The sequence below is a fragment of the Henckelia pumila genome, chromosome 4 (assembly GCF_033568475.1).
Source record: "Henckelia pumila isolate YLH828 chromosome 4, ASM3356847v2, whole genome shotgun sequence".
Lineage (NCBI taxonomy): Eukaryota > Viridiplantae > Streptophyta > Magnoliopsida > Lamiales > Gesneriaceae > Henckelia > Henckelia pumila.
Window position 1 is genome coordinate 105583125 of NC_133123.1, and position 10830 is coordinate 105593954.

A 10830-nucleotide genomic window follows, 5' to 3' on the forward strand; every position below is an offset into this window, starting at 1 on the left:
CTAACGAATTTAAACAACACATACACAAGCGGATGTATTTAGCCTAGTCAATTGTTGTCCCTACAATTTAATAGATTCACAAGAAGAAAATATCAATCATAGTTGCTTTGCAAATTAGTTGATTCAAACAATTACGGATTTGAATTCTAATTTAGCAGTAGATTGTATAGCAAAATCCTAGGGTGATCAATCCAAAAATCTCACATACAAGCATGAAATAAAACATAACAACTTTTGATACTCGATAAGAAATAAACACTGAAAATCAAAATCTCATGAATAAACAAAATTAAGGGCTTGTCTTCCTCAACCAAGTTCTAAGTTAGCCACAACGATTCATGAAAAACCAAAGAAAAATCAATAAAAAAGAAGAAATTGTAAGAAAAGATAGAACACAAAACCTACCACCCAAAAAAACTTCAAAGTCTGATAATAATCTAAGAAAAACGGAATAAAAGACCTAATAAAAGGCTAGAGTCCAAAATAAAAGAGTTTCCAAAATTAAAAATTCCTCTTCTCGAACAGACCCGCTCGCTCGATCGGTAAAGATTGACCGATCGAGCGAGCCAAAATTTCAATACCTACTGCTTTCAATCTTCACACGGTCGCTCGATCGGTAGAGTTTTGCGGATCGAGCGACCAAAGCACTGTCCAAATCTTTTTTTTTCTTCGCATGAATTTGCATCATTTCCCTTGCTCCAAGGTTCCGTCCATATGTCCTCCAAAACACACAACCTAAACAACAAAACCGGGAAACAAATCATGTAGACACAAAATATGAAATACGAACAAAATACATAATTAAAACACGTAAATGAATGCAAAACAACAACTGAACGACATTAAAATATGCAACACAAACACAACTATCACATTCCCCCATACTTAATCCTTGCTCGCCCTCGAGCAAGTCATGCAAAAACAATATGCAAACCTAAAAAAAACATAAGCAAGGACAAATTATGCATAATATAGCCTCAAAGAAGTTTTTCCATAAAAACAAGCTCACAACTACTCTCGATTATCAATGATACACCTTCAGTCAAATGAGAACGTGCGTGTGTGACATGTTACCCCAGCTACATGCAACTTCAAAAGACAAGTTTCAAGACTATTCGCCGACCTAAGACAATTCAGTGCAAGTTTCACAATCAAAAACTCATCTCAATAATCCATCAACACAACATAACTATCTTGAGATAAAATTACGCACCGTCGGATTTTGCACCCGAAATTTTTTAAAAGTCTCAATAATTACCCGCATACTTAGCTATAACTTTGATAGAAATATAATTTCAATCTCCTTGTCTATAGCCCGGATGGAACTACATCCCATGGAATCCGCAAACTTAGCTATGAAATAGTGAATATAATTTCATTCACCTTTCAAGCCTGGATGGAATTGGTATTTTTTTTTTAAAATTTTCAAATCTTAACCCCATTTTATCTGCAGACTTAGCCACAAACAAGACGGTAGGATTTCAATCATCTTGCTCACAATCCGGATGGAGATAATTTTTCATCAATGCTTTATAAAAACTTCAAAAAGGTGCGCCCAAGAGTGTATATTCCATATCAAAGAAATCATCGATATTCAAGAAACTATCAAGTTCCACAAACACCTAATGTTGTGCAATGATCCAACAGACATCCACAAAATCTAATACATCACTACACTTTACCAGTTAAACATGTGTGCTTGAAATATTCAACAATCAACCTATGGTTTCTCATATCTAATCAAGAGTATAAATTTTCACAAAAGTTTCATTTTTTTTTCAACTTTCTCATCATAGGCAAAAATTTCATCCTCACTCGTGCATTCGAACAAATATGAAACAACAACACAACAATTCACAAACTAAATGCAACGACTCAACAAAAACAAATATAATGTCATGAATGCACCCCCCACACACACTTAAATGAAGTATTGCCTTCAATGCATCAAAACACAAAACACAAACAATCAACTAAACAACAATGCAATGAAAAATGTAAAACGAAACTCCCCCGGTTCACTGGTTGGCGACATCCTCCTCTTCAGCCTCAGGAAGGGGAACAGGACTAGCATACTGAAATGGAAAAGGCTGCGGATATGGTAGAGCAGCAGGGACAACGGTCGAATCAAGGCCGAGATGCAAGGAGATATTCCGTAGGAGAGCATCCACATCTTGAGATTTATGAGCCGCCACAGTATTGAATGCATCTTGGTGATGAGCAAAGGAGGTAAGCTCGCGGATAGAATCGGCCTGGGAGCGACGAGGATGTGGAGGTGGCCTTGGGTGGTCCGGACGAAGAACAAATTGGCCGTCCTGCACAAAGTGCTTGACTCGGTAGACTCTCTTTGCCTCAATTGCAGCTGCGTCTATTGGTCGCATAGGTTGCAACCATTCTTCATCGGAACGAGTGGGAACACCGGCGCGGATACACAATGTTGTGATAATCATCTGGAATAAGAGACCCAAGGCGGCGGAAGTGATCGACCGTCGAATCTCACTGTGAATCACGCGTCCCACATTTATCGGCCAACCCATATCGAGAGCGTAAAGAACTAGGGCCCGCTCAAGATTGACTTCACTGGTATGCAATATTGGCATCAGACGCCGAGTTAGAAAGGTATACTAGGTGGCCGGAACCAAATTCAAGTAGCGTTCCTTAAAATTCAGTGAAGAAACAGGGTCAACCCACGAAGCTCCAGGGTAGGCTAGTTGGCCAATTATCTCATCCAAATCCGGGTCGAGTTTGAGGCTTTGATATAGTAAATCATTGAAATCCGGTGTCTCAAGCAGCGAATTCAACTCATAGGGCTCAAATAAAATCAATTTCCCTCTAACAAAAGCTTTACTATCCGTCCTCTCCGCTGTGTTTGCGTAGAATTCACGCACAATCGGGACGACAACGGGTGGAGGTTGCTTGCAAAATACTTCCCAACCACATTCTTGAATGAAACGAAACACCTCACTATCACAAAATCTAATTCAAAGCCACGCTCGGGAATGGGAGAACGGTTTACCTTTGCGTGATCATATCGATCAAGAGCCGCTTGATTGAAAAATTTTCCGGCAAGGTTTTGGGAATAATGGCCCGCTTCCACTCCTTGAGAAGAGGATTTCCCGGTGACTCGAACACGCTTAGGCCCCATAAGTAATCAGAAATAGAGACGACCAAAAATTTCGGTGAACTCGGAGGGATTTGATAAACACGGCCGGTGGAACAGGGGCATGGAGGAGGTGATGGCGGCAGAATAATATGTGAGCGGTGTCCGGCTAAGATGAGAGCGGTGAAGATGACCGGTTGGCAGTGTAGCAGAGAAGCGGTCGATTGGAGAAACAGGGCAAGGTGGAGGTGATGGCCTGTGGTGATGGCTGGTGGCGGAGATCGGCCGGAGAAATCAGAGGCGGCGAGGCAGTTGTGCGGTGGTTGATTCCCTGCGATGGAAGATGAAGATTGTGTGAGAAATTGAGAGTGTGAGGATTTGGGGGTTAGGGATTTAGATATAAAAGAGAGGAGAGAAAAAAAATCGCGATATTAATCGCGATATAAGCGTCTCGCTCGATTGGTAAAGATTGACCGATCGAGCGAGACCAAATTACATACCTTTCTGTCTTCTCAAAGGAATTCTCGCTCGATCGATTGAGTTTAACCGATCGAGAAAGACAAAAAATGTAAACCTTCTTCCTACTTAGATAGATGCTCGCTCGATCGGTAGAACTTAACCGATCGAGCGAGCCAAAAAAATTTCAAAATATTTTTGTATATTTTTATTTTCCAAAAAACAAAATAATATATAAAAAAACAAGAAAGGAACAAAAATTCGAAAATAAAAACAAGGGAAAGGAAACGAAAAACACTGGGTTGCCTCCCAGTCAGCGCTAAATTGACAGTCAGTCTATAGCTCAACTGCATGCTGCGATTTATTCGACATCTGGCAGAGCATTAAGTGTTAGCTCATGCTCATTCTCTCCATCATTTGCTTGGACCCCTTCATGATAATGTTTCAATCGCTGTCCATTAACCTTAAATATTTTCGAGGTCTCCAAGCTCTTTATCTCCACTGCACATGAGTAAAGACATTAGTAATAACAAACGGGCCAATCCATCTAGAACGCAATTTACCTGGGAATAATCGAAGTCGTGAGTGATAAAGCAGGACTTTCTGACCTACTTCGAATTTTCTTCTAGAAATCATCTTGTCATAGAAGGCCTTTGTCTTGTCCTTATAGATTTTTGAGCTGGCATATGCATCATTGTGTATCTCTTCTAATTCTTGCAACTGCAACTTTCGATGCTCTCCACTCTCATCCATATGCATGTTAAAGTTCTTGATAGCCCAATAAGCTCTGTGCTCCAATTCTACAGGCAGATGACATGGTTTCCCAAAAATCAGACGATATGGGGACATGCCAATTGGCGTCTTAAACGCGGTTCTATAAGCCCACAGAGCATCATCCAATTGCAAGCTCCAGTCCTTCCTTGTCGCATTCACTGCTTTCTCTAAGATAGACTTGATCTCTCTGTTTGAAACCTCATCTTGACCATTGGATTGTGGATGGTATGCAATGGAGATCATGTGCGTCACATGGTACTTTTTCAGCAAACTGGCCACAGTTCGGTTGCAAAAGTGCGTTCCTCTATCACCGATGATGGCTCGTGGAATCCCAATCCTAGAGAAAATATTGTGTTTGATAAACTCTGCAACCACTTTAGAATCATCAGTACGGGTGGCCTTTGCTTCCACCCATTTCGAGACATAATCCACAGCAAGCAATATATATATAAATCCATACGAACTAGGAAAAGGTCCCATGAAGTCGATGCCCCAAACATCAAGGATTTCACAAACTAAAATAGGTTGCTGAGGCATCTCCTTGCACTGGGATATATTACCTGTATTTTGGCATTGAGTGCACAACTTACAGAAAATGTAAGCGTCTCGAAATAAGGATGACCAGAAAAATCCACAGTCTAACACCTTCTTCGCTGTTCTCTTCGCTCCAAAATGTCCACCACAAGCATATGAGTGAAAAAATGTGAGAATAGAGATTACCTTGCTTGCAGGTAGGCATCGTCGTATGACTTGATCAGCGTAGTATTTCCACAAGTAAGGATAATCCCACACAAAATAATTAGCATCGCTTCTCACTTTGTCCTTTTGCGCCTTGGAAAATTCAGAGGAGAACCCTTTAGTAACTAAATAATTCACAATATGTGCGTACCAGGGTAATTCTGTGCTTGTTGAAAACAGTTGCTCATAGGGAAATTCTTCTCGCAAGCTCAAATCCTCATCAATATGAACTAGACGGTTCAAGTGGTCAGCGAATCGATTCTCTATTCTTCTTTTGTCCTTGATTTCCGCATCAAATTTGCTAAAGAGTAGTATCCATCTTATTAGCCTTGGTTTTGCCTCTTCTTCGCCATCACAAAATGAAGAGCTGCATGATCAGAATAAACAATAACTTTAGCACCAAGTAAATAAGAACGAAATTTTTCTAAATCAAAAACTACAGTCAAAAGATCTTTTTCAGTAGTGGAATAATTACGTTGAGCATCTTTCAGAATACGCAAAGCGTAGTAGATAACATGCGATGTTTTCCCAAATTTTTGTCCCAAAACCGCTCGTACAGCATAGTCACTGGCATCACACATGATTTCAAATGGTTTGCTCCAGTCTGGTGGTTGGATAATTGGTGCCGAAGTCAATGAGTCTTTAAGTTTGTCATAAGACATTTTGCATGGCTCATCAAATTCAAACGGCACATCTTTCTGCAACAGTTTGCACATAGGGGATGCGATCTTGGCGAAGTCCTGAATGTATCTCCTGTAAAAACCTGCATGGCCAAGAAAAGAACGCACTTCTCGCACATTTGCGGGGTAAGGTAGAGACTGAATAATATCAATTTTCGCTTTGTCTACTTCAATACCCTTAGATGAGACGACATGACCCAAAATAATATCTTTCCCAACCATAAAATGACACTTTTTAGAGTTTAAAACTAGGTTATTTTCGACACACCTCTTAAGAACAAGAACAAGGTTAGACAGAAATTTTTCGAATAAATCACCGTAGACAGTAAAATCATCCATAAATACCTATAAGATATGCTCAATAAAGTCATAAAAAATACTAACCATACACCGTTGAGATGTGGCTGGTGCATTACAGAGTCCAAAGGGCATACGTTGATATGCAAAGGTGCCGAACGGGCAAGTGAATGTCGTCTTCTCCTGATCTTCTGGAGCAATCGCGATCTGAAAATAACCAGAATACACATAAAAAAAATAATAGTAAGAATGACATGCTAATATTTCAATCATTTGATCAATAAAGGGTAAAGGGAAGTGATCCTTTCGGGTTCCAGCATTTAGCTTCCTATAGTCTATACAAACCCTCCACCCATTTTGAATGCGGGTGGGAACCAATTCGTCATCCTTGTTCTTTACCACAGTAATCCCGGTTTTATTGGGAACCACTTGAACCGGACTGACCCACTGACTGTCAGAAATTGGGTAGATGACTCCAACTTCAAGGAGTTTCAGAATTTAAGCCTTCACCACCTCCATCATAGGTGGGTTCAACTTTCTTTGCGGCAGACGCGAGGGGTTCGCTCCTTCCTCCATCAGAATCCTATGAATACATGTAGAAGGGCTGATTCCCTTGATATCTGTTATGGTCCACCCAATAGCAGTCTTGTGCTCCTTTATAACTTTGACTAGTTGCTCCTCTTGTTCGGCTTCCAAACTGTTGGAGATGATAACTGGTAATGTTTCTCCTTCTCTAGGAAAAACATACTTAAGATGTTTGGGAAGCATTTTCAGTTCAAACACTGGTGCCTGCAAAACAGATGGAAGGCGCCGAGTATTAGATATTGGCAAAGAGAGATAAGCATGATTACCTGACTGAAGTAACTCAGGAGCACTGTTCAGAATGTTCTTAATTTCTTGTGCTTCTTCACTTTGTCCAATTCCATCCTCATTCTGATGAATGGGTGCGATAATAGTCACATCTAGCTCATCTTTTCCTGCATGCTCACAATATTCTTGTGCCAAGTTATCCACAATATTGACTGAATAAACACAATCATCACTGTTAGAAAATCTCATGGCATCATAAATATTAAAATTTACAACCTCACCATCAAATTCCATAGTGAGTGTGCCACTGTGAACATCAATTTTAGTCATTGATGTTTTCAAGAATGGTCTGCCTAACAGAATAGGATTATTGTGATCACCGTTTTCCATGTCAAGCACATAAAAATTCGCAGGAAATACCAATTTATTTATTTGCACTAATACATCTTCCACTAATCCCCTAGGATATGCATTAGACCTATCAGCTAACTGTATGACAATTCCAGTTTTATTCAAAGGACCAAGTTTCAAGGACGCATAAATAGAGTATGGAATAACATTGATCGATGCTCCTAGATCTAACATGGCCTTCTCAAGTCTAACATTCCCTATAATGCATGGAATAGAAAGCATACCTGGATCCTTGCATTTTGTGGGCAATTTTCTTTGGATCACCACAGATACATTCTCACCTAATTCCACTTTCTGACAACCCTTCAGTGTTTGCTTCCTCTTTGCTATGCACAATTCCTTCAAAAACTTTGCGTATCGAGGTACCTGCTTAATAGAATCTAGCAATAGAATGTTTATCTCACATCTACGAAAAGTTTCATAAAGTTCCTTTATGCCTTCATCTTTTCTAGACTCCTTAAGTGCTAAGGAAAAAGGGGCACATGCTTATATTTAGAGAGAGGCGGAAACTTACCTTTTGGCGCTCCTTCCTGAGTTGCTTCTCCATCATCCACTTTTGGCTCTTCCTTCTTTTTGTTCTTGGATGAAGCATCAACTTCTTTATCATTGACCTTTAACTCCTTCCCATTCCTTAGAGTAATTGCACTTGCGTTCTGTAAGACCCAAAAGTTAATTATCTGGTAATTTGGCATAATTAGAATAATTATTGAGATGTTAAATAAAAATAATTATTTATGCCAAATAAATTAGAAAGTGTATTAAAAAAAAAATATTTATTTTTGAATATCGAGATTTAAACGATATAAAATACATATTAGAGCTAAAATAATACACGAGCGTTAAAATATCTGGACTGTGTCAAGTTGCCCAAATAATAATTAAATAAAGGACACACACACCCTTACATATATACATATCCACGCTTCATACAAAAGCTAAGGAAAGAAAAAGAAAAGAGAAGTCATCCCCAAATCCCGTCACTCCCGTCACCCCTCTGCGCAGCTCCGGTAAATTGCCCATAACTTCTTCGTTCGGAGTCCAAAATTCGATTCGTTTGTTGGGTTTTCTTCCTTACATCCGTGGCTTCGATTCAAGCTAAGAAGCGATGAATTTGATGCCCGTTTGAGCCCGAATCGAGCTACTTTCAGAAGCTAGACGTGCTGCTATTTTCTGCTGCGTTTCTTCAGGTAAGAAAGCTTCGATCTCAGAGTCTTTTAGACAATAATTCTGCTGTATTTCTGCTGTATCTCGAAGCTTATAGATAGCTGAACCTTCCCCTGTTCATTCAGTTCATTTCCAGCCTTTTCCGGTGAGTTTTCCGGCGAGCTCGAAGGCTGTCCCGGTCCAGCTAGTTTAGCTTCGAGTTGTGATGTTTTAATCCCTTCTTCCAGCCTTGAGCGTGAGTTTCCAACTGGTTTAGTTGAGGTATAGTGGGCTGCTCGATATTGGGATTTTACCCGCTTGGATTTAATTTGATTTCGTTGGTTATATCGCATCGTTTTGATATATATTGGAATATTAATTGTGTTGTAGGCCGAAACTTTGGGAATTAGAGTTGAGGACCTTCGTTTGAATTGGTATAGGTATGTTACGGTTGGTAACATACAACGATAAAAATATAAATATTGTTTTGCCGATATTATGTTGATTACGTGAACTATATGGATTATGTGAATTTAAATGCCTCGTTGTTTATATGTTAAATTATTTGATATATTTTGTGGCATTTAGAATAGGGCATGATATTCACTACGTCACACGTTGAGCCCTATCATTCTTGTTACCCGTTATCATGTTGTATTGTACTCTGGGCACACGCATTGTTATTTCGGGAATCAGCTGGTGGCTTTTTATGCCTAGTATCCCTGAGACCGAAATTATGATTGTCTATTCCTTGATGCATTTTCTGTGTGATATGCACTTGGAATCTTGACATCGTATGTTGTTCGTTATTGTGCCTATCTGTTGTATCGTTATCAGCTGTATGGAGGCCGAGTCGTGGGTGTTTAATTTCACCCAGCACGACATACCTCGCATACTTGGCAGGGCGGTTTAGTTACATGACGATGTAGCTCCCCTGTGTTCTAGCTCGAGCATTGTTCCAGTTGTTATCGTACCGTTTGTTGGCTCCTGTTATCCCGTTTACTTTGAGCCCAGTTCATGCATTGCGTACTACATTTTATAATGTGTTTATGCATAGTTTATATGTTTTGTTGTTGTTGCCTAACTGTTTCATACCAGAATCCTAACCTCAGTTAATTCTGGGGGGCTACTGTGGCTGCTGTTTGGCACCATGATAGGCTACCCAAGTGACTTTTCAGCACCAGGCGGAGGGTCCGCTGGCGGAGCTCGTTGAGGAGGTTGGATCATGTCTTGTCTCCCAGTTATATTATGTATTATCGGAGTTATATTATGTATTATGTTAGAGTCATTTTTATATTCTCCGGGGAGATGCCCCGATGTATTTGTGTTGTATTTGAGAGTTCCTGCTATGTTTTAAATTATTATCAAGCCTTGTCGGCTCAGGTATGTGTTAACTGTTTTAATTTGTTTTCGTGCCTGGCCGGCACATGGTTGTGTGATGTTTAAGTTTGTTGAGTTCCTAGTTTTAGTTATTTTAAATAAACTGTTGTCTGTGTATTTTGGGATGTCCTACTTACGGGGAGGTCATGCCGAAATTTTTATAGGCCCAAAATTTATTTTAAATCGTTTTTCCGCTACTTTGACTTCTAATTATTTGTTTGTATGATAATTAAATGTAATTAGAGTAACCGGGCCTCACATCATGGTATCAGAGCATAAACTGGGATATGCTCAAACTAGAGTCTAGGACACTCGAGTCTAGACACTAAAGTTGATTTTTGCGCTTGTTGTTGCTACTTTTCAGCATGTTTATGTGCATATGTGATATGTTTATTTTCATTCTAATTCTTATTATGATTTATATTTATAGAATGGCTGAAAGTGGTAATAATGCTGAACGTGGGCGTGGTCGTGGGAGACCTCGCATTGATGTTAATACCGAGGTTAATCAAGCTACTGGACGATTGGAACAACTTAGGATGGATGAGTTAGTTGCCCGTTTCCATACCATGCGTCCACCTCGTTATTTTGGTAATGAGGGACCTGAAAAAGCTGAAATCTGGATTACCGAGATTGAAGATCTCTTTGATTTGATTGAATATCCGTCGGCGCAACGTTTGAAGCTAGCACTCCATCAGTTGAAGGATCGTGCTAAGATGTGGTGGGCTACTACCTTGATGACTTTGGAATCTCAGAAAGTAACACCGTCTTGGGATGTATTCAAGCTGAAGTTCAGGGAAATTTATTGTCCTCCATCATTCTATAGTGTCAAATCAACTGAATTCCATAACTTGAAACAAGGAAATATGTCGGTGCAAGACTATGCTGATACTTTTTACGAACTGTTGAAGTATGCTCCTCATGTTGCTGCTAGTCAGGGAGCTATTGTTGAAAGCTTCACTGAAGGATTAGATGATCGCTTGCATCCATTTGTCTCGACTGGAAAGCCAATGAATATCCCGAAGCTGTGGAATTGGCAAA

The 10830-nt window shown here is 39.8% G+C and overlaps 1 long non-coding RNA gene across 1 annotated transcript; it reads left to right on the top strand.

The window, feature by feature from the left end:
- Positions 1-8105: 8105 nt before the first annotated feature.
- LOC140866594 (uncharacterized) lies at positions 8106-10059 on the top strand. The gene is made up of 4 exons (XR_012144934.1): positions 8106-8453; positions 8556-8691; positions 8800-8849; positions 9567-10059. It is a non-coding gene; the product is annotated as an uncharacterized lncRNA (long non-coding RNA).
- The last annotated feature ends 771 nt before the right edge of the window (positions 10060-10830 follow it).